Here is a 23,074-nt window from a genome sequence, read left to right as displayed (position 1 = left end):
GATTACATATGTTACCCTTTTTTAAATTTTTACATACAATACCCGTGTATTTACCTTTTTCAATCCAAAAATACCCTTTGACAAACTTCCTTCATAAAGCCCTACTCATATGCCGTGTGACGCTTTTTTTTTTTATATCTAATACACTATCAATTCATTATCAAATACCTAAATCCTTATTTTGTCTAATAAACTAACACTTACTACCTGAATAATATAACAATAACAACATAACATACTCAATTACTCATCAAATTACTTATAGGAGTAACGGCGTTATGACGGAATTTCGCCAAAGGGTATTCTGGGAATGAAAAAGGTTAACACATGGGCACCATATTTAGAAACTTAAAATAAGAGGCACCATGGGTAATCTGGCAAAGTTCGAGGGTACCATGGGAAATTTACGTAAATTTTATATCTAATTCAAATTTTTCTATAAATATCCTACAAATAAAGTTGGAAATCAAATTTTGATGAAATAGTTTAACAATATATTAATTTTAGATTTCCTAAGATAGATGGTAAATAATTTTGTTATTCAATTTGATATGCTATATCTTTAAATGTGATATGATCATTTAATATTGTTATTCAAGATTATAAAGTTTAATTTAAAAAAAGTAAAAGAAAATCACGACTTTAATAAACAGAATTATATATTAAAATAAATTTCTTAAATTATCAATGTTTTGAAAAACCTACAAAACATAAATGTGATTTGTAACAAATTTCATATTATTATATTTGATTACATTTCATTCAGATTTAAGTCGGAAAAGATACTTGCCACGGGTTTTGTTAGTTCGTGGCACGGGTGTAGCCTAATTCATGGCGGAAGTGACTTTTTGCCATGGGAAAAGTTATCCCGTGGCATAAATTTTTTTCCAAAATAATGAATAAGTTTTTCCCGTGGCTAAGAAACATTTAGCCACAAATTATAAATTCCCGTGGCATAGTTCGTGGCGCAAGTGACAATTTGTTATAGTGTATGTATGATTTATTTACTTGGCTTCCACATGTAATTAATCTAACATTTACTTCGACCCCAATTATTTGCTAAAACACGTGTTCACCGACATAGTCTAATTTCACATGCTAGGATTAATCTATGTTTGTTGCATTGCATGCATTACATCGATGACATATCAAATATGAACAATTCCCTAATCATTAGTAGAGGCAGCTATCGAGGCGGGCGGGATTAGGTGTTCGATTAAAGAGCTTCCTAATACGTACCCTCGCACCTTACTCAAGTTATCTATGGAATGCTAAGGGTAACAAATTTCTTAGTGTTCATGTCACTACTTTGTGTCTTGACATGACGCGAAGTATACGAACGGTTCCAATTTTCCATAAAAATTGGTGGCGACTCCACAAATGCAGGCTTATTCAATCTTTCACCGGTTTCAATGCCTCACCAATCGGTAACGGCCCATGACGTGCTTTGGCAAACCAAGGTTCCGTGGGAGAAGTGTCGCCGCCTCGAAACCAACGCGCGGGTGCGCGCGGCGCGGGTGGCCATGTCCACAAATAGAATCAGAATTTGATTTAACTTTGAATTTTTGCCGCCACACATTATTTATGCACTTATATTTTTCATCTTTAGCACCAGGCATATGTCCAGTAGGTACTATTTCCATCTCTCTCTCACCAACAGGTAACATGAAACATTCATAGACATCATACTTCGTAACCATAAACTCCTTTAACTCCGACGCCCTGAACACATAAGAACCATCGCTGAAAGCATCGAGAAATTCAGGAACATGTGAAAGTGGGTAAGTTCTGAGTTTAAGATGAAGAAGCCCCCCAAACCCAATCCTTTGTTGGGGCGACACTTAACGGAAACAGTAGGGGTAACTTGTGGTTGTTCTTCATTTTCGGGTTGTTCTTCATCGGATGCCATCTGAATCAGGTCAAAAATTACAGAAGTTATACAGAATATCTATCACACTTAAACAGTTATAGACTTATCACACTTACACTCCCAATTTATTCAGATTTACTCTTCTAATTTTATCACATTTACACTTTCCATATAGTCACATTTACACTTTCAGTTTCGTCACATTTACACTTGCAATTTACAGTTATATTCTTATCACACTTACACTTCCAATGTATTCAGATTTACACTTTTTATTTTATCACATTTACACTTCCTCTATAGTCACATTTACACTTGAAGCTTCATCACATTTACACTTCCAATTTATTCAGATTTACACTTTTCATTTGTTCACATTTACACTTTGGGTTTCATCACATTTATATTTAAAATTTACACTTATAGTCTTATCAGACTTAAACTTACAATTTATTCAGAGTTACACTTTTCATTTTATTACATTTACACTTCCCCTATCGTCACATTTACACTTTGGGTTTCATCACATTTACATTTACAGTCTCAGTTACATCACATTTACACTCCCCATAAACAGACTCAATAGTCTTATTAAAGTTTTACATTGACACTCCCCATTTGTTCACATTTACACTTATAGACTTTCACATTGACACTCCTCATTTGTTCACATTTACACTTATATCATTAACAATTACACTTTGACATTATTCGAGTTGCACACATACAAATAAAAAAACTCACTTTCAGCGAAAATCCTAATTACAGTTACAGTTTATTACATTTACACTTCCCATTAGTTCAGATTTACACTATCAATTTAATTAGTAATTGATACTTTTTAAAATAAATCTGCCCCATTTAAAATTAAATTCAATCATGCTAATGAATTAAGATGTTTATGGATAATCAATAGAATAAAAATGAATTAAATTTAGGCATGCTAATAAAAACATAATCTCAGAAATAAATAAATATAACAAAGAAATGATGAACAACGAAATGATAACAAAGGAATAAAACCCGTATATAACAATTAAGACTCAAGGATAATCTACATATTTAAAAAATTAGAACAAAGAAAGGACACAAGGATGATCAAAGAATTACCTTCAAAGTGATTGATGAAGGAAATGTGGTAAAGAAAAAAAGTGAGGAATTAGGGCGGTTTGATTGAGAATAAAAATAGAGCAGAAATGGCTTTGTTTTATTTGGTAAGGAAATATGGTAAAGAAAGATGAAGAAATGTGGAAATCAGAGACATGAATTAGGATGGTTTTTGAAATTATTAGAGAAGTAGTTGTATAAGAGAGTTGAGGAAAATGGAATGACGTGCAAATGACTGATGGACTAACACACATACAGGATTGCAAAGTACGTCTACCTCCCTAAAGGATATAGGTAAATACTCTACACAATATTATAATCTTATAAGTTGTTTATTAGTGTAATCTTAGTCATCCATACTCACAATCTAAAGGCTCTAAATGGGACTTATGGACTCAATGAATTAAGGTGGACTCATTTGATCTAAAATATATATATATATATATATATATATATATATATATATATATATATATATATATATATATATATATATATATATATATATATATAGAGAGAGAGAGAGAGAGAGAGAGAGAGAGAGAGAGAGAGAGAGAGAGAGAGAGAGAAAAAGAGAGAGAGAGAGAGTCGGGATCCGGTGAGAACTCCTAAATATTTGAGGATTGAGTAACGAATGAAACATCACACCATATACAAAAAAATATCGCGAGGAAAACTGACAAACAAAACCACCTAAAACTCCCAAAATCAGTCAATAGTTTCTCTCTCCAAAAAATCCAAAATCAATCTAAAACATTTCAAACAAAAATATATCACAATCCTCTAAAAAATCTCACTGAAAATCTGGGAAAACCTAAAATTTCAAACACGATTTCAACTGTATTTTAACATCCTAGATTTATTCATTCATTAGATTGAATACTCTCACTAGAAATCGCGCAAAAATCGTTGAGGTACATTTGTTTCTCGTTTTCTTTCATTTTTGCGATTTTATTTCAACTTATGCAGTATTAAATTGATTTTACATGTTAATTTTGTTCGACATTATTGTATGTATGTTGAATTACATGAATTTAATAGGATTAAATAAAAAAATTGAACTAATCGCCAATTTATTTAGTGTACTTACGTGTTCTTGCTGTAAATTTCTAAATATCTTACTTATAAATGATTTTAAACGTTTTTCGTTCATAATATCGACACATTGAATAAATTACTATCATCAATTAAAGTTTTAGTTGTTTATAAGATGTCTTTTTTGTTTTAATCGCTAAAATTAAGGTTTAATATTGATTGATTGTGAAAGTTAGGGTTCAACATTGTTTAATTGTGAAAATTAGGGTTTCATATTGTTTTAATTGCGAAATTTAGGGTTTAAAAATGTTTAATTGTGCAAAATTACAGTTTCACATGATAAAATTGACGTAATCGTTTGTGTTCAGTAAAATGAGTAATGTCGAATTACATGTTGGCTATGATAACGGAAAACATGTGATATTGTTGTTTGTATGATGTGATACTGAATGTGAAGAATAGTGGTACTCTATTTTCATACATTTTGGCAGGTTGACTACATAATTAAGTTGTAAAATGTCATCAAGGCACTAAAATTCTATAGTATGGTGTTTTCGCTGTAAAATGTCACTGATTTGCAGTAAAATAATGTAAAATGTTGCTTTAAATGTTGTAATATGGTGCGTTTTTTATATTTGTTGTATTTTCTTGTCTGAAAGATGATACTAAGATGATGTTTTCCTTTTTTTTTTGCAGATTTGTTCGCTTTTGAAGGTTACTTAAGAGTATGTGTGCATGCTGGCGAAGTCTATAGTGCATGATCAACTAAACAAATCAAGTTTTTTTATTCATTTCTCTTATAAAGATAAATTCTTTACTCTTAGATATCGTTTCAAGCGATTATAAATTTGTATTTTTTTTTCCATTTTTGAGTTGGAATGTAAAATAATGGTAACAATATTATAGTTGTATCAGGATTTGCCTCTTTTTTTATGTTATTAAATAGAAAATATATGATTTCTAAAGGATTTCATTTTTTTGGGAAACAATATCACACGTTTGTTTTAACAATATCACAAGTCTTAGTAAACAATATCACACTTAATTATAAACAATATCACCTTTCATGACACAATATCAAATGACTTTGAGAACAATATCACACTATTAGTTTAAAAATATCACGAGATGTGGTAAACAATATCACACTACTGGCTTACAATATCACAAGATGTGGTAAATAATATCATAAAACAATATCACCATTATTGTGTTAATAATATCAAATGATTTAGTTCTTGCAAAAAAAAAAATATCAAATGATATGGTAAACAATATCAAGTTATTGTGCTAATAATATCACACTATGCTATTAACAATATCATATATTTATCTTTATTTGCTAGTTTCCAAACAGTTATAAGAAATAATATATATCTTCATAAGTATCATGTCATATTGTTCTAGAAGCATTACCGAACAATATCAAACTTCACACACAACAGTATCACACTTTAGCCAAAACAATATCACATTCACAAGAAATCTTGAAACCCTCAAACTTTTTGCTATTGAGAAACAATATCACAGCATATAAGCTAAAATATCATTGCTGATTCGAAACAATATCACAAAATTACAACAGCAATAGTAATTTATAACGACTACAACAGATTACTATCCTTCCAAAATTATATCAATCAGTGCATATTCAATTAAAGTTTTGTCAACACAATCTGAGTACATATATTAGTTCATTTCTCTTCCTCTACCTTTACCAATTTCTTTTTATTATCCTTTTTGGCATTTTTTCCAGGACAATCTTCAACTTCTTGCTTGACGTTTGTTCAACCTCATCTTGTTTTTAAAACCAGTACAACCATTTCATACAACCATTTCATGACCATGACTCAATTTAATGCAGCCACCTGACTATCTACTCAACTTTCAGGAACTCAATTACATCAAACCATTAGTACCACACCAATGAAGAATATCATGAGACTTCATATCCCCTTGGAAAGTAACACTGATCCTTAGCTTCATTTCTGACTTGGATTTATCAATTAGCTTCTCTGGACGCATGTAGATACCTCATTTCTGCACCTCCCGCCAGCCACCCAGTGATGATTGGGCCGCATGTTTGGTACATGGAACGATTTATGACAGTCCGTAAGTTTATCATCAAGTGATAGCTCAAATACTTGTGTCTACCCCTTGGTCGTCATCTACGCGCTGAGACGGTCGTTTTGACAGTAATTAGAGTTCATTTGGAGTCCGGGTCAAAAACCGTTAAAAATGCCGAGTCGGAATGTCCTAGAATATTTCGGATATTTATGCCATAAATTATTTTTATATCTTTTGGCAAAATATATCCCGAAAATTTTATTTTAATGAATAAGGAAGTAGAGATCCACCGCAATTCCATAAAAGAAACGCGGAATTCTTTCTTCTGCACGAGGAAACCTCTTGGGAAATGACGCAGCAGATGCTGCGCCTCTTCGAAGGATCGCAGCAGCGGTTGCGCCTCTTCCCCAGCTCTTTTCTGCCATTTTTCAGATTTTTTCGTGACTTGTTTCCAAAGTTTGAGTCATTCCATAACTCTCCATATTTTTTAGTATAAATAGGGACCTTCGTTCCACATATTTTTCACGCGAGTGTCCGCCCTTCTCTTCTCCCTTTGCATTCTAAGATCGTGCTCTAAGCATTCGACGCCTACGTGCTTGATCAATCGACCACGTAAGCTCAGATCATTCTGAGTTCCAGTCACGTTGCATGACCGACCAATTTGACCACTACACATCAATCAATTTAATCTAAATCCTCTAACGAGGGCACTTTCTACATACATTCGAGTCGAGCAATCACTATACGCTAACTTAGTTAAATATCGTTTCGTTAAACATGTAAGTCTGAGGGTGTAAATCCCATCTTTTTATTGTATTTTATTTTTGTACTAATTAATGTAAGATTTACGTCAAAAACATATTTAAAACCGACTTCTAAAACCCCTTTTATCAAACCGTTTTTACAAATCAGCAGTAAACAGATCTAGAGAAGGAACGCAACAACTGCTGCGCCTCTTCGAAGAGTCGCAACATCTGCTGCGCCTCTTCCAGAGGCTGTCGCAGTTCCTGCTTTTCTTCTTCTTCCTCGGTTCTCTGTTGATTTCATTCTTTTGTTTTCTTTTCTTCCTTTTTCCATACATAATACAAATTTTAATATATTCTTAATAAATATCGTATTTTATTTATGGTTTAAATCCCTTATAATCGATATTTGTGGGTTTTCGCCATTAAATCAAACCCGGATTTTAGAGACTCGATTTGTTCATATCAAGTTTCTGGAATTCGTTCTTTGTACATGCTTTTATTGCTTGTTTCCAGTTTGACACGTCTTTCAACTCGTTTCCGTCTTCATAATTAGGCCTAATTTGTTTTAATTTGTTCATAATCCGTTTTAACTCATTTTAACTCGCGTTTATTGCTTTTATGACGGTCTCATATGTTAATAATATGCTAAATCACCTTCACTTGAGTCAAATATCAATAATCAACCTTTACACCTACCCACAAGCGTAAACAATTTTCAGTTCTGACTTCACAGCCAGAACTCAGCTCAGGAACAGACGCAGTGACCACTGCGCCTCTTCCAAGGGACGCAGCAATGCTGCGCCTGTTCCGGGATAAGTTATGTCTCAGAACTTTCGTTCTTGCTTTGATTTAATCCTTTAATTACGTAATTAATTAACTATTAGCTGTAATATCACCCTTAATCTGTCCATATTTTCCAACCTTATTTTATTTTCCTTTCTTTTCTCTAAATTGTCCGTCTTAAGTATATTTTTGACGTACATCAATTAATCCATTGTAGTTTATTTATTTTAATTTTCATTATCGTTTTTTATTTATTTATCGTGGATGTTAATTCATTTTTTCACATGAAATCAATTCTAAACCTTAATTCGACATTAATAAGTACTAATTACTTGTTCACCGACTTAGTTAATTCTCACATGCTAGGATCAAAACATTGGATGTTGCATTGCATGTATATAATCGACAACATATCAAATACGAACGATTTCCCTAATCATTAGTAGAGGCCGCTATCGAGGCGGGCGGGATTACGTGTTCATTAAAAGGACTTCCTAATACGTACCCTCACCCCTTACTCCAGGTCTCTGTGAACATCTGTGTTCATTGGCATCCACGAGAGTAATTCTAGACATAGAATGCTAAGGGTAACGATTTATTGGTGTTCATGTCACTACTTTGTGTCTTGACATGACGCGAGGTGTTCGAACGGTTCCAATTTCCCATAAAAATTGGTGGTGACTCCACAAATGCAAACGCTTGTCCCAAGCGCCCCCGTGTCCACAGTTTGGCGACTCCGCTGGGGAGAAAATGCTTACGTGTTGCCAAGGGTGAAACTTGAACAAGGTTAGGGAATAGTTTATACGAGACAGTTGTCGATTTTCATTACTCGACCTTCCTAGGTCGTTTTATTCAGCCTTCCTAGGCCCAACCCAACCCATTCGACCAATCGTCCCGTCTGGACGGTCCAAATTCCTATTTGGGCCTATAGATAGATAGCGATTGACGTCAACCATACCGTGGTGCATACTCCTATTTGTATCAAGGGCTTTCACTACTCGAGGAAATGGACTAGAAGCCGACCTTACTCATGTTTGGCACGGACCTCTCCACATACCAGGGTTTGATCGCTTGGTATGGCAATCCACCTTTTAAGCCAAAACCGTTATAAATGCACTCAGGATACCGTTATAATGCCTGTATGAATGCTTATATCATATGTGATCACCATTTTGTAAATAAAACCATGGCGAAATTTTAAAAATATAAAACCCTTTTCAAAATGTAAACATTTTCAAAAATGGCCAAAATTAGCGAAAAATGAGTCGAAACTCCGTCCAAGTCTCCAGTCAAAATTTGGGCCTCAAAACCCATTTCAAAACATCACTTCGAGTCAGCACTCCTACAACTACACTACAGTTGCCTAGGACAAATATTTCAAGACTTTGTCATTTTCAAACCTCACTTAACACCGTGGCACAGTCCCACTTCACAATTTGAGTCTTTTGAGTAAATGTGCTAGAATGGTCGATCGTGTTTTGATTCGTCGTCGCTCTTATCCAGTTTCCAAGATGTCTGGAACTTGTCACACAAGTGTTAGTGATCAACCCCAAAAAGGTAATCATCAAATCCTAGTTACGCTCGTCCGTCTCCAAACAAGCCAAGACCAAGCTTATGCTCGCCTCAACGCTATTGAAGGCCGAATCGTTGCTGTAGAAACTAGACTCCCTCCTGCAGAAAACGATATTATAACCTTCCACCCTTTGTTGGACAACAAGAAACCAACCCTCCAATAGGTCCTACTGAAGCTGAAAAGCGACTCTAATACTGGGAGGAGCAACTAATGTACCTCAAGGGAGATGACATCTACAGGGAGAATAATCGCAAGTATGAGGCCGTGAATGCTCAATTGCCAACCAACTTCAACATGACTGACATCCCAAAGTTCAAGGGGCATGAAAACCCTTTGAACCACATTCGTGCTTTCAAAGACTACATGTCTATCAAAGGCATCAAACCTCAGATGTTCTTAAGGATCTTTCCTTCATCTCTCGACACCATTCCTAAGGAATGGTTCTACTCTTTGGAGCACAAGAAGATTGCCACTTGGGATGATGCCGCAATTGAGTTCGCTAAACAATACGCGGATAATGCTGAAATCCAAGTCAACATGCGTACTTTAGAGGTTCTTACCCATAATGAAAAAGAAGGCTTCACCGACTTCCTAAGTAGGTGGAGGAAGACTAGCACACAACTTGTTGAACGTCCCGACAAGGCCACTCTTGTGGAAAAGTCCGTGGATAACCTGAGACCCATTTATGTAAACCACTTGAGATACCAAAACATAAAGTCTTTCAAATATTTAACTGTACTAGGGACAAGAATTGAAGATGACATCCGTAAAGGACTCTTGTCCAAGATGGTAGGTCGTGGATATCAAGGCTCGACGAGTCGTTCTTATGGCTCTACTAGCAAGACTGATGAAGTTAACCTTGTCGAATCATCTAAGAAGAATATCCCACAAAGGAAGTTCACAAACATTGGAGATTCATACTCTAACGCTCTGAAAAGATTGATGAAACAAGGTAAGCTCCAATCCATAGGACCTACACCTGACCCAGAAAAGAGATCTAAGTTCTGGGATGAGAATGCATACTGCGAATATCATAGAGGCAAGGGACATGATACAGAGAAATGCTTTAAACTAAAACATGTTCTTCAGGATATGATCAAAGATGGTCGTTTACCTATACCTCCTGGAGGTAAGCCTAACAATACTCAGAATCCTCTTGGAGTTCTGATGATTACAGATGAAGAATCCACCTTAGATTGTTCACACCTCATTTCTCCAACTGAAGATGAAATTCATGCTCTAGAAGAAGAAGAGAGATATTCCACCATTTCTCCTACCATCGTCGATTTCATCGCATGGGCGAGGAGTGTGAGTAGGCAAGTTGCAGAGTTGGAAGCTGTGGTAGAATCTCTACGTAATCCCGACACCATACCTAGGGAAAACGTGTCACTAACCCCAAGTCTATCTCATGGGTCTACGATGCAAGAGGTGATCACAGTAGTTGATAACCTAGTTGAGCAAATAATCAGTCTAGAAGCTGAAATCATTAGATTGAGAGAGCTTAGTGTCGTCAATGGAATATGGGCCGACGACGATGAAGATAAATACCTCATAGAACACTACCTAGTCAAAGCTAGTGAGGATATAGTCAAGGCTAGTAAAGATCAAGATATAGACCACCTTACTCGTTCAGGGCGTCCATATCAAAATGTCTCTCTGAACAGTCCTACAACCAATGGTCCAATTACCAACAGTCCAATTACTAACGCCAATATCATCACCCCAAATGATGGCAAAGATACATCTACTGATCACTTGCTGAAACAACTACAGAAGGCAAAGGCTGATCTTTCAGTCTGGCAACTAGTAGCGAGTTCATTTCCCCATCGTCAAGCTTTACTGCAAGGATTGGCTAAATTGAACGTAGCACGTAACTCTACGCCCGACGAGTAGTCAACTTGGTCTTCCAAGATTCAGTTAGACTAAGTAACCCAGCTACTTTTTCAGATGAAGACTTGCCTCCCTTCGGCGCCAGTCATAACCTCGCTCTATACATTACAGTCACATGCTTGAAGAAGAACGTACCAATGACTTTAGTAGATGATAGCTCTGCAGTCAACGTCATACCACTAAAGACAGCATACAAGCTAGGCATGAAAGAATCAGATTAAACTCCTACCAACCAAGGTGTTCGAGCATACGATGGAACACGACGTAAAGTGAAAGATCATAGATCCATATTAGACTCTCTAATAAAATTAATTTATCTCATAAATTATCATTTAGGTGATCTATGTAACATGCATGCTAATATGAAAGCATAAAAGGAAAGAACAATTTCCTTACATTGAATTTGTGGTAAAAAGGGCACAAACTAGTTCACCTAACTAGCTTGTTCTTGAGCTTATACCAATGGAAGATCCTCCTTGCAAATCTTCAAAATAGAAGATCTCCTTCTTGTTGCACCCAAGAACTAACCCAAAAATATTAACAAGTATAGAAATAGAACTTATTAATATTGTACCCTTGATTATTATTAGAAATATTACTAGCTAATCTTAGTAATATTATTTATGTATACTAACAACTTAGTAGAGATGATTATTATTTTTAGAGAGATGGAGGAGAATAGTTCACATGCAAGTATGTAGAGTGTTGAAGTAAGGTATTGTAAAAATGTGAACTATAGATGGAGTATATAGGGGAAAGTGGTGGGTGGGTGGAGTGTGGTAGTGGAGAATTTTGTCTTATATTTTTATCTTACATCACATGCAAAATGTTGTATAAGATTAATTATGGTAGTATACAAAATAAGGTAAAATGATTATGTGAGTAATCATCCACTACACTTATTTTACACGGTCCACTTGACCATTTACGGGTCCATGTTGGTTCTTATATTTGCCGCACAAATCCGTGTAATTTTTATTTTAAACATCGTATCATGTTTAAATACTTCCATAATTAATTCGTCCAATTCACTCCGTAAATATACGTGTACCACTACACATATTATTTACGTACTAATATTAATCACATTAATCAATTAGTATAATTTTAGTAAATTAACAGTTAATTAACTAAAACCCGTTTCCCAAAACTTATTATTTAATTATCGCATAATTAAATAATAACTGCTGCTCCTCGAGTTCGCAACTCTAAATCTCTCTAAAAAAATAATCGACTAACCTCTTAGTCTATAAATCAAGGGACTAAACAAATTGTATCTCATACAATTAATTAGTTATCAATTGGGGTTCGTTTCTTTAGGTGTGACCGAAAGGGGTCAGTTGATCATCGTCGTCTAACGACAATAACGTCAAACTCTAGTCAGCCAACCGTTATCGATTTACGTTAATCAACTGACGAGAATCAAATAATTAAATATCTGATGATATTCTATTAATGAGATTTATTATGTTAACGCACTATTGTGGAGGATACTAACTTCAACAATCTCCCACTTGTCCGACACAAGGTGTGCGCTACCAATTCTCTTGTCTGTTTTAATCTCCCACTCAATGCAAGGTGTCTTTCAGGTCGCACTTGCACATGAACACATCGCGAGTGGTTTTCTCGATCGGGAGTGTGACTACCTGACCGGAAAAAACTCTCACAGATTACTTCCGAGCGTGGCCACGCATTTGTAGTCATTAACTCCTCGAGTGGCCTTGAGATATAGTTACCCAACGTGGGTGGACAATTCCTGTATGCCCTATCTATCCTATTGCACAATACAGCTCACCATGACCTAGTAAATGCCCTTTTGGCCTCCTTTCACGGCACGACCTAGGACAAAAACCAAAGTCACTCTGAATCTGCACCTGCTCAGATAATAGTCTCCAGTCAAAAGAATCGACTAATTTGAACATCTTAGAGATCCCCGCCACGACCAGGCGTTTATAATAGAACTTAGGGACTCTCTAAATGGTCACTGTCCGGCAAAGTGTCACACACTCTGCCTATGTAATCGACCAGTCATCACATATGACCTTATGGTGTTGAACAACCATCAATCGACTTACAATCTAGTCACTCCGAGACGTCACCTCATTAAGTGACTAGGGACAAAATACAATGTTCATCTTATTCACTCGAATAGTGTTCAACATTGTCTCCACAACTTATTCAGATAAACAAGGTATTAAAATTTAGTCACACTAAATAATAGATTCATAACAGAATGAATACGAAAACAATGAATGTGATTATCATATACATAATAAAAGATACACTATCCAATTATTACATATCCATAATCTAAAGAAAATCTGGTACTCGTCTTAATCCCATAGCGACGACATGACCATCATGCTTAGCCTTTGATAAAGGCTTGGTTAAAGGATCAGCAATATTATCATTTGTCCCAACCTTACAAATGTCAATTTCCTTCCTTTCCACATAATCTCTAATTACATGGTATTTCCTTTCAATGTGTCTAGATATGTTACTATACTTAGGCTCTTTGGCTTGAAAAATAGCTCCACTGTTATCACAATATAGAGTGATAGGATCTTTGGCGGAATGGACTACTCCTAGCCCCTCCATGAATTGTCTAATCCAAACAGCTTCCTTCGCAGCCTCAGACGCTGCAAGGTACTAAACCTCGATTGTAGAATCCGCGATAACGCTTTGCTTGAAGCTCTTCCAGCAAACAGCTCCTCCATTTAGCATAAACACATAGCCGGATTGGGATTTCATGTCATCCCGATCGGTTTGGAAACTTGCATCCGTGTAACCTCTTACACGCAACTCAGTTTCTCCTCCAAACACTAAGAACGAATCCTTAGTCCTTCTCAAGTACTTAAGGATGTTCTTTACGGCTATCCAGTGACTCTCACCAGGCTTGGCTTGATACCGACTTGTCAAGCTCAAGGCATACGCAACGTCGGGACGAGTGCAAATCATAGCATACATGATAGACCCAACAACGGAAGCATAAGGGACGGTCTTCATGTGTTCAATTTCCTTAGGGGTAGAGGGAGACTGTGACTTGCTCAAATTAATCCCTTGGCCCATAGGTAGAAATCCTCTCTTGGAGTCTTTCATATTGAACCGGTCAAGAACTTTGTCAATATAAGCTTCTTGACTCAATGCTAGTATCCTCTTGGACCTATCCCTATAGATCCGGATACCTAAGATTCGTTGTGCCTCTCCCAAGTCCTTCATTTGGAAGTGTTTCCCTAGCCACTCCTTAACGGAAGTGAGTGATGGAACATCATTCCCAATGAGTGGATATCGAAGCATCATTCAATATACTTCTGGGAAGGCCTTGGATTCACGCTTCCAAAGCAGTAACATCCACCTTGCACCAGAAGAGTAAGATTTCGCTAGAAGGCGAAATAGTGACGATCACTTCGTCACCTATCAAGGCTGTAATAGAGAAACTGTCGAGCAACCAAGTAGTCATGAATCCAGTATATGAGATTGGGGGCTTTTAGAGCATAAATCTTGTAGAGAGCGAACTGACACCTCTACACTTCAACCCATACTCTAATTTAGTGGTCAACCACATACTCAAATCCCAGGGATACTTCCCGGGAATGCCATTGAATCCTGCCAAGAAAAATACCTTCGCACCATACAAAGAGGGGAACTCTCAGAGGATACCATTAGGATTGGGATACAAGCCCACAAAAGAAGAAGCTTTGGAAATGCTCACCCAGTTTCAAAATCGTAAGAACAAAGGAATCCAAATGCGATCCTACCTCCCTACCCTAAGTGGATACTTCGTCAGAGAAGGGAGTCAGAAGTACTTTCACGGATTTCCCTAACCTTGGTACTATAAGGGAATGCAACTAGCTGGAATCGAGGTCTTCCACGATTGCTACTTCATCCCTTCGGAAACGGTTCCTACCGTCAAAACTCGTCAGACACCTTGTTTAGACGAACGGGCTGTTAGCCTTCTGTTTGGAGAGGACCGATTCGTCAGGGCAGCACAGGATGAGATCATTACCATGATACTTCAAGATGACCATTTCAACCCGACGGCCCTAATTACTGAAACTAATACAAATCAGCAAAAGGGATGGAGAAAGTCGATCAAGTGAACTAACAACCAAGGAAAGCTCTTCAAAGTCACCACTGGAGAAGGAGAGATGTTCAAAGGAGAACCTAAAGACAACGAATATGAGTTGGAGTCGGAACCAGAGTCTGAATCTAGAGAAGTTGCTAGAAAGTCTTCTTCTATCGTTACTCCCCTTCCCCTTGTTTCTCCTATCATAGCATCGAGAAGTAACAGCGGCTTGGGAAATGTCCCGACAGCTGTCCCTTTACCGCACTGACTACTAAACAGATGGCTTCTTTGTTTCAACTCTTTTTAAAATTTAATATGAATAAATCAGATTCTGCTTACTCTTTGTGTTATTCTGAATGCAATTCTATTTACGATGATGATGAGGATGATCCTGACCCAGACTCGGTCGAATTACCTCCCTACATAGTTAAAGAAATATTACAAGAGGGGGAAGGGGTACCAGTTATAGAGAACACCGAACCCATCAATGGAGGAACCGAACTAGAATCCCAAGAACTTAGGATAGGGACGACCTTAAACCCAACTGAAAGGGCCAGTTTCATTGACATCCTACACGAGTTCAAAGACGTTTTCGCTTGGTCTTACAAGGACATGCCAGGGATCGACAGGGATATTGCAGAACATCGAATTCCAATCAAACCAGGTTTCAAACCCGTAAAACAGAAGCTTCGTAGGCTCTTAAAATCAAAGAAGAAGTCGATAAACAATTCAAAGCCGGGTTCATCCAAGTTTCCGAGTATTCAGACTGGGTGGCTAACATAGTCCCCGTACCCAAAAAGGATGGGTGAATCCGAGTTTGTGTTGATTTCAGAGACTTAAATAAAGCAAGTCCCAAAGACGACTTCCCTCTACCACACATCGATATATTGGTAGATAATACAGCAGATCACGCGTTGTTATCGTCCTTCATGGATGGGTATGCAGGGTATAATCAGATCAAAATGGCCATGGAAGACATGCATAAGACAGCATTCGTTACTCAATGGGGCACCTATTGTTATATTGTTATGCCATTCGGGTTAATTAATGCGGGAGCTACATATCAACGAACTGCAACCACCTTGCTTCATGACATGATGCATAAAGAGGTAGAAGTGTACGTCGATGATATAATCGTTAAGTCCAAGGACAGGAAAGGGCATATTGATAACCTTCGCAAATTTTTCCTGAGATTGCGCAAGTACAACATGAGACTCAACCCTCATAAATGTGCATTCGGGGTAACGTCAGGCAAGCTTCTGGGATACGTCGTTAGCCAGAGAGGAATAGAAATTGATCCATCCAAGATCAAAGCTTTAATCGAAATGCCACAACCCCAAACAGAGAAGGAGGTTAGTGTTAGAATTCTTAAAACTCATAAGTTTACATATTCATGTAGGAATAAATTTATTTGGTCATAAAATAAATACAAGATCTTATGCATGCAAACTTAATAAAAGAGATGAAAAATCGATTTCTCACCATCTTATTTTCGGCCATTTGGGCACCAACAAGATCAGCTTCTTTTTAGTTCTTGAGCTTTCCAACAATGGATGAACAAGGTTCAAATTTGAACCTCTCCCCAAAGCATATACCCAAGGAATACTCTCAATAACCAATACTATTATGAACTAGTAATAATATTAGCCTTTACTTAAAAATTGACACAAAAATAATTGTAATTGCTCTTGAATATTTCGGTCCAAGAGGGAGTATTTGTGAGGATTTAATTCTCTAAGATTTTCACAAATTGTAGAGAGAATTAATTTTCTTACACTAGAAAATATTAGGTAAAATAGAGTGAAAATTAGAGGAATCCATTTGGTTCCTCATAGTGGAAAACCGGTGGGAGGGTGGTAGAGGGGAGCCAATGCATGATGCTCATTTTATTCCCAAGAAAATAGGTTTGCATGGCTACTATTAGGTGAGTAAACATTTTGTTTTTAGTCATTTAAAATATAAAAATACAACCCCACTATTTCCCTTCAATTTTCGGCACAAATATATAAAATGGGAGGTCCATTTTATTTTGTCATTTGTCAATTGTGACATATGTGACATGTTACTTGACATGTGAAATTGTAATGTATTTTTAACATATTAAAAATCAACATACTCATAAAATATGTCATATACAAAATCGACTAGTAATTCGTAATTACTTGTACCAAAACGGTTAATCAATTATAAATCACAACGTCTTGTATTTATAATAAATCATTCATTCAATTTCAATTTCAATTGTTTCGTAAACAATAATTTTATCCAAGTAACAAAACAATTCGATTACTTAGACCGTATCTAATTTAATCGAATTACAATAAGACACGTTAACTTTACTCACAAGATCATCCGTCAATTTTAAGCAATTTAATTAACTCGTATCGGCATTCGATTAATTAAATAATCAATTAAGAGTATTTCCCTATAGGTATGACCTAAGGGGATCAACTGATCACCACCGTCGCACGACAGTAATGTCAAACTCTAGTCAGCCAATCATTATCGATATGTGTGGACCAGTTGACTGTAAAATACTACATCCCACATGTATTCTTAAAATGAGATTTAAACATGTGATCATCATGATCGACAGTTGTGATCGCATTATTATCGGAGGACACATATTCCAAAAATCTCTCACTTGTCCTCGACAAGTGTGCGTCACCAATTCTCTTGTCCTATTACTATCTCCCACTCAATGCAAGGTGTTTTTGAGGTCGTACTTGCAAGTGATCATATCGAGAGTGGTTTCCTCGATCTGGAGAATAACTGATTGACCGGAATTATCTACCATAGATGCCTTCCGAGCGTGGCCACGCATTTCCAGTTCATTACTCCTCGAGTGGCCCTGAGATATTTTTTTAACCCTGACAAGGGGTGGACAATTCCTATCGCACTATTCCCTTCGATAAGCCACAGCCATCATAACCAAAAATATGGCCATTTGACCCCATTTACGAAGGTCATAGTAATATAAATCAAAGTTAATCTGAAACTGTGCCATCTCAGGCGAACAGTCTTTAGTCAAAAGAATCGACTTATTAGAATACTATAGTAGCTCTCGCCACGACCAAGCTATATAAATTTTCCAGAACTCTATAAGCGGTCATTAGCCCGACAAAGTGTTCCTAACAGTCTGCCTATGTGATCGCCTAGTCATTCTCATATGACTCTATGGCACTTGAACTTGCCATCAATCGCATCACACTCTAGTCAGTTCGAGACGTCACCTCATATAAGTGACTATGGGCGATTACTATGTCAATTTAGTTCACTTTAATGGGGTTCAATCTTGTCTCCACAACCCATTTGAATATGACAAAGTAATGAAAAAATAAAAGACAAATGTGATTATGCATATGAGGAAATAAAACAACTCTTTTATTTCATATCAAAATCTAACATAAAACTGGCATGCGTTTAAGTCCCATGGACGCAACATGTCCATCATGCTTAGCATGCGATGAAGGCTTGGTGAGCGGATCAGCTATGTTATCATCCGTCCCAACCTTACATATCGCAATTTCCTTTCTTTCAATGAAATCTCTAATTACATGATATTTTCTAAGTACATGTCTAGATCTACTACTAGACTTTGGCTCTTTGGCTTGGAAGATCGTCCCACTATTATCACAATAGAGAGTGATGGGATCATTGGCGGTAGGTACTACTCTTAGACCTTCCGTGAATTGCCTGATCCATACAGCTTCCTTGGCAGCTTCTGATGCTGCAATGTACTCAGCCTCCGTTGTTGAATCCGCAGTCACAGCTTCCTTGAAGCTTCTCCAACTAACACACCACCATTGAGCATGAAAACAAAACCAGCTTGTGATTTCATGTCATCTCTATCCGTTTGAAAACTTGAGTCCGTGTAACCATTAACACGGAGCTCGGTGTCTCATCCAAACACTAAGATAGAATCCTTAGTTCTTCTCAAGTACTTAAGGATGTTCTTGACGGCTATCCAGTGACTCTCACCTGGATTTCCTTGATATCTACTCGTCATGCTCAAGGCATACGAGACATCAGGACGTGTGCATATCATGGCGTACATGATTGATCCAACAACGGAAGCATAAGGGATCAACTTCATGCGTTCAACATCATGGGGTTCGGAGGGCGATTGAGACTTGCTCAATATTGTCCCACTTACCATAGGTACCAATCCCCTTTTGGATTTGTCCATGCTGAAACATCGAAGAATCTTATCAACATAAGATTCTTGACTTAGTGCCAATATCCTCTTGGATCTATCTCTATGGATCCGGATACCTAATATGTATTGTGCCTCTCCTAAATCCTTCATTTGGAAGTGGTTACCTAACCACTTCTTAACCGAAGACAACATCGGAATATCATTTCCAATGAGTAGTATGTCATCGACATACAAGATTAGGAACACAACATTGCTCCCACTAAATTTCATGTATAAACATGGTTCCTCAACACTTCGAGTGAAACCATTCTCTTTTATCACATGATCGAATCGATGATTCCAACTTCTTGATGCTTGCTTAAGTCCATAAATGGATCTCTTAAGTTTGCATACTTTGTTAGGATTTTTAGAATCAACAAAACCTTCGGGTTGTATCATGTACACCTCCTCTTCTAAATGCCCATTTAGAAAAGCGGTTTTGACATCCATTTGCCATATTTCATAATCATGAAATGCGGCAATCGCAAACAAAATCCGTATGGATCTTAGCATGGCTACGGGGGCGAAGGTTTCATCATAATGAAGAACTTGGACTTGGGTAAATCCTTTTGCCACTAGCCTAGCTTTGTAGACATCATCATGTCCTTCTATGCCATTCTTGACCTTAAAAATCCATTTGCATTGAAGAGGTCTTGCCCCTTCAGGCAAATCCACCAAGTTCCAAACTTGGTTTTCATGCATAGAATCCATCTCGGACTTCATGGCTTCAAGCCATAAGGAGGAATTGGGACTAGAGATTGCGGCTTTGTAGGTGGCGGGCTCGTCACTTTCTAAAAGCAACACATCGAGTGTTCCATCTTCTTCGATAAGTCCCACATATCGATCAGGATGGCGAGAAACTCGACCCGTTCTTCTAAGTGGAGGAGGGACAACCGCGCTAGATGACGAAGGAACATCTTATTGCGTCTCTACCTCAGTTTGTGGCTCTTGAACTTCATCAAGTTCAAAATTTCTCCCACTCGGTCTCTTAGAAATAAATTCTCTTTCTAAGAAGACAGCCTCGCAAGACACAAACACTTTGTTTTCTTGAGGTTTGTAGAAGTAATATCCTCGAGAGGTCATGGGGTAACCTACAAAGATGCATTTTTCGGATCTTGGGGCAAGCTTGTTGTCGGTCTTTGCCTTGACGTAAGCATCACATCCCCAAATCTTCATATAGGATATATTAGGAACCCTTCCCGTCCACATCTCATATGGAGTCTTTTCGGTTGTCTTCGTGGGACTATTATTCAAAGATCTAATTGCGGTTTGGATTGCAAATCCCTAAAACGAGTTTGGTAGCTCGGTTTGACTTATCATTGATCGAACCATATCAAGTAGGGTTCGATTTCTCCTTTAGGCAACACCATTGAGTTGTGGTGTTCCGGGTGGAGATAGTTGTGATATTATGCCACAACCTTTCAAGTGTGAATCGAATTCATGGCTAAGATATTCTCCACCACGATCGGATCGTAGTGCTTTTATCCTTTTGTTCAATTGGTTCTCTACTTCATTTTGAAATTCCTTGAATTTCTCAAAAGCTTCACTCTTATGCTTCATTAAATAGATATACCCATATCTACTCAAGTCGTCGGTGAAGGTTATGAAGTAGTCATAATTTCCTCGAGCGGTGATACTCATTGGTCCACACACATCGGTATGTATGAGTCCCAATAGTTCACTAGCTCTTGTTCCTTTACCGCTAAAAAGATTACGAGTCATCTTGCCAAGAAGGCAATATTCGCATGTTCCATATGATTGATAATCAAATGGTGTAATCACATTAGCCGAAATTAATCTTTTGATGCGATTCTCGTTTATGTGACCTAATCGACAATGCCAAATGAACAATTCATTTGGATCATTTGATTTGAGTTTCTTTGATTGAATGTTGTAGATGTCTTTAGTTGGATTCGAGGTTTCTAAAATGTAAATGCCATTAATGGAAGGAGCTTGGCCTATAACCAAGTCGTTCCTTGAAATAATACAACGATTGTTTTTAATGACAAAACAAAAACCGTCCATGTCTAACATGGCGATAGAAATAATGTTTTTAGAAAGTGTAGGCACATAAAAACAATTATGTAAATACAACTCAAATCCATTAGGCAAAGCTAATACATAAGTCCCCTTGGATTCGGCCGCTACTCGAGCTCCATTTCCAAGGCGTAGATCCACATCTCCTTTGCTAAGCCTCTTCACGTCTCTTATCCCCTGTAAATGATTACAAAGGTGAGAACCACAACCGGTATCCAGTACCCATGTTGTAGTGGAAGTATAATTTACATCAATTACATAAATTTCCTTAGGAATTTTACTTTTTGGAACGATAATTCCTTCCCTTATATTTCGCAAATATATAGGACAATTCCTAAGCCAATGTCCCATGCCATAGCAATAATGGCATTCATCTTCAACTTGCTTGAAGTTTTTCCCTTTCTTTCCCTTCTTCTTGAACCTTTTGCCCTTAGAAGCAAGAGTTTGATTGCTTGAGCTCCCACTAGTTTTGGCATCTTTCTCTTCCAAAGATAAAGATCCTATAGATTTTATGAGGCGGTCTTCCTGAGACCGGCTCACAAGAGATCTTGTAGTAGTAGGTGGTCTAGAAGAAGTGATGAAGTTTGTGTTTCCATCCGAACCTATCCCAAAATGAAGTTCTCTAGTAGTGTCGAAATCATTGTTGAAGCAAACGTCGTCAAAAACATTGTGGCAAGACTCAATAGTTATCGGTGTAGTAGCGTTTGATGGATTCATTGTAATGAACTACAAGTATGGAGGAAAAGGAAATATTAACATTTGTCTTTTTAAATCATACTTGTAAATAATTTAACAAGATATGAGCATTTATATAGTGACCTCTACCCAACTATTATAAATGATTCTAAGATCCAAATTCATATTAACTTGGGCACGGTGTAGCCGATTCATCCCTTATCAATATAACTCGGTGGATTAACTCTTTAATCGATTCTACTTTCAGAACTCTTGGTCGATAAAATTACATTAATATTTATCTTTAGCCCAAAACACATCCGGCTATGGTCGAGAATGTTGGAAATCATATTTTAAATATCACATATTTTGGTTTAAAGTTTTAGTCATAAAAACTTAAAGATCTTATGCATGCAAAACATATAAATGAGTGTAAAGGAAAACTTGTTCCTTACATTGAATATTTTGGTTTATGGGCACAAGTAAGGTCTCCTACCTTCACTTGTTCTTGAGCTATGATGAGTAATGGAATGATCCTCCAAAGACTTCAAGTGTAGAAGCCACTCCTCTTGATTGCACTCAAGATTATCCCTTATCTCTACTAAATAATATGTGCTAGATATTTGTTTAGTAGTTTACCTTAAAATTGATTACTAACACTCATATATTACACTAATAATATTAGTAATTTGATTTGAACAATTTGATCATGATTTCTCTAATTTTGGAGAAAGATGAACTAAGTTTGAGAGAGTTTGCATGTATTATTAATGGACAAGCATAAAGAATAATGAAGAACAAAAGATGTCCTTGTATGTGTAGGTGTACCGGTTTTGGGAGAGGTAGTGGACCAATATATGGTCCTTCACTTTTCCTTTTTGGTCTTCTCAAAACCTTAGGCATGTAAGGCTAGTAGGTGTAGGCATCATTGTTTTATTTTTATCACATAAAATAAAATAACCACAACCCACTAACACCACTTCCATTTCGGTTCACACATAATATGGACCACCATTTTATTTTGTCA

This window comes from Silene latifolia, chromosome 7, assembly GCF_048544455.1.
Source record: "Silene latifolia isolate original U9 population chromosome 7, ASM4854445v1, whole genome shotgun sequence".
NCBI classification, from domain to species: Eukaryota; Viridiplantae; Streptophyta; class Magnoliopsida; order Caryophyllales; family Caryophyllaceae; genus Silene; species Silene latifolia.
This window is presented reverse-complemented; position numbering follows the sequence as displayed.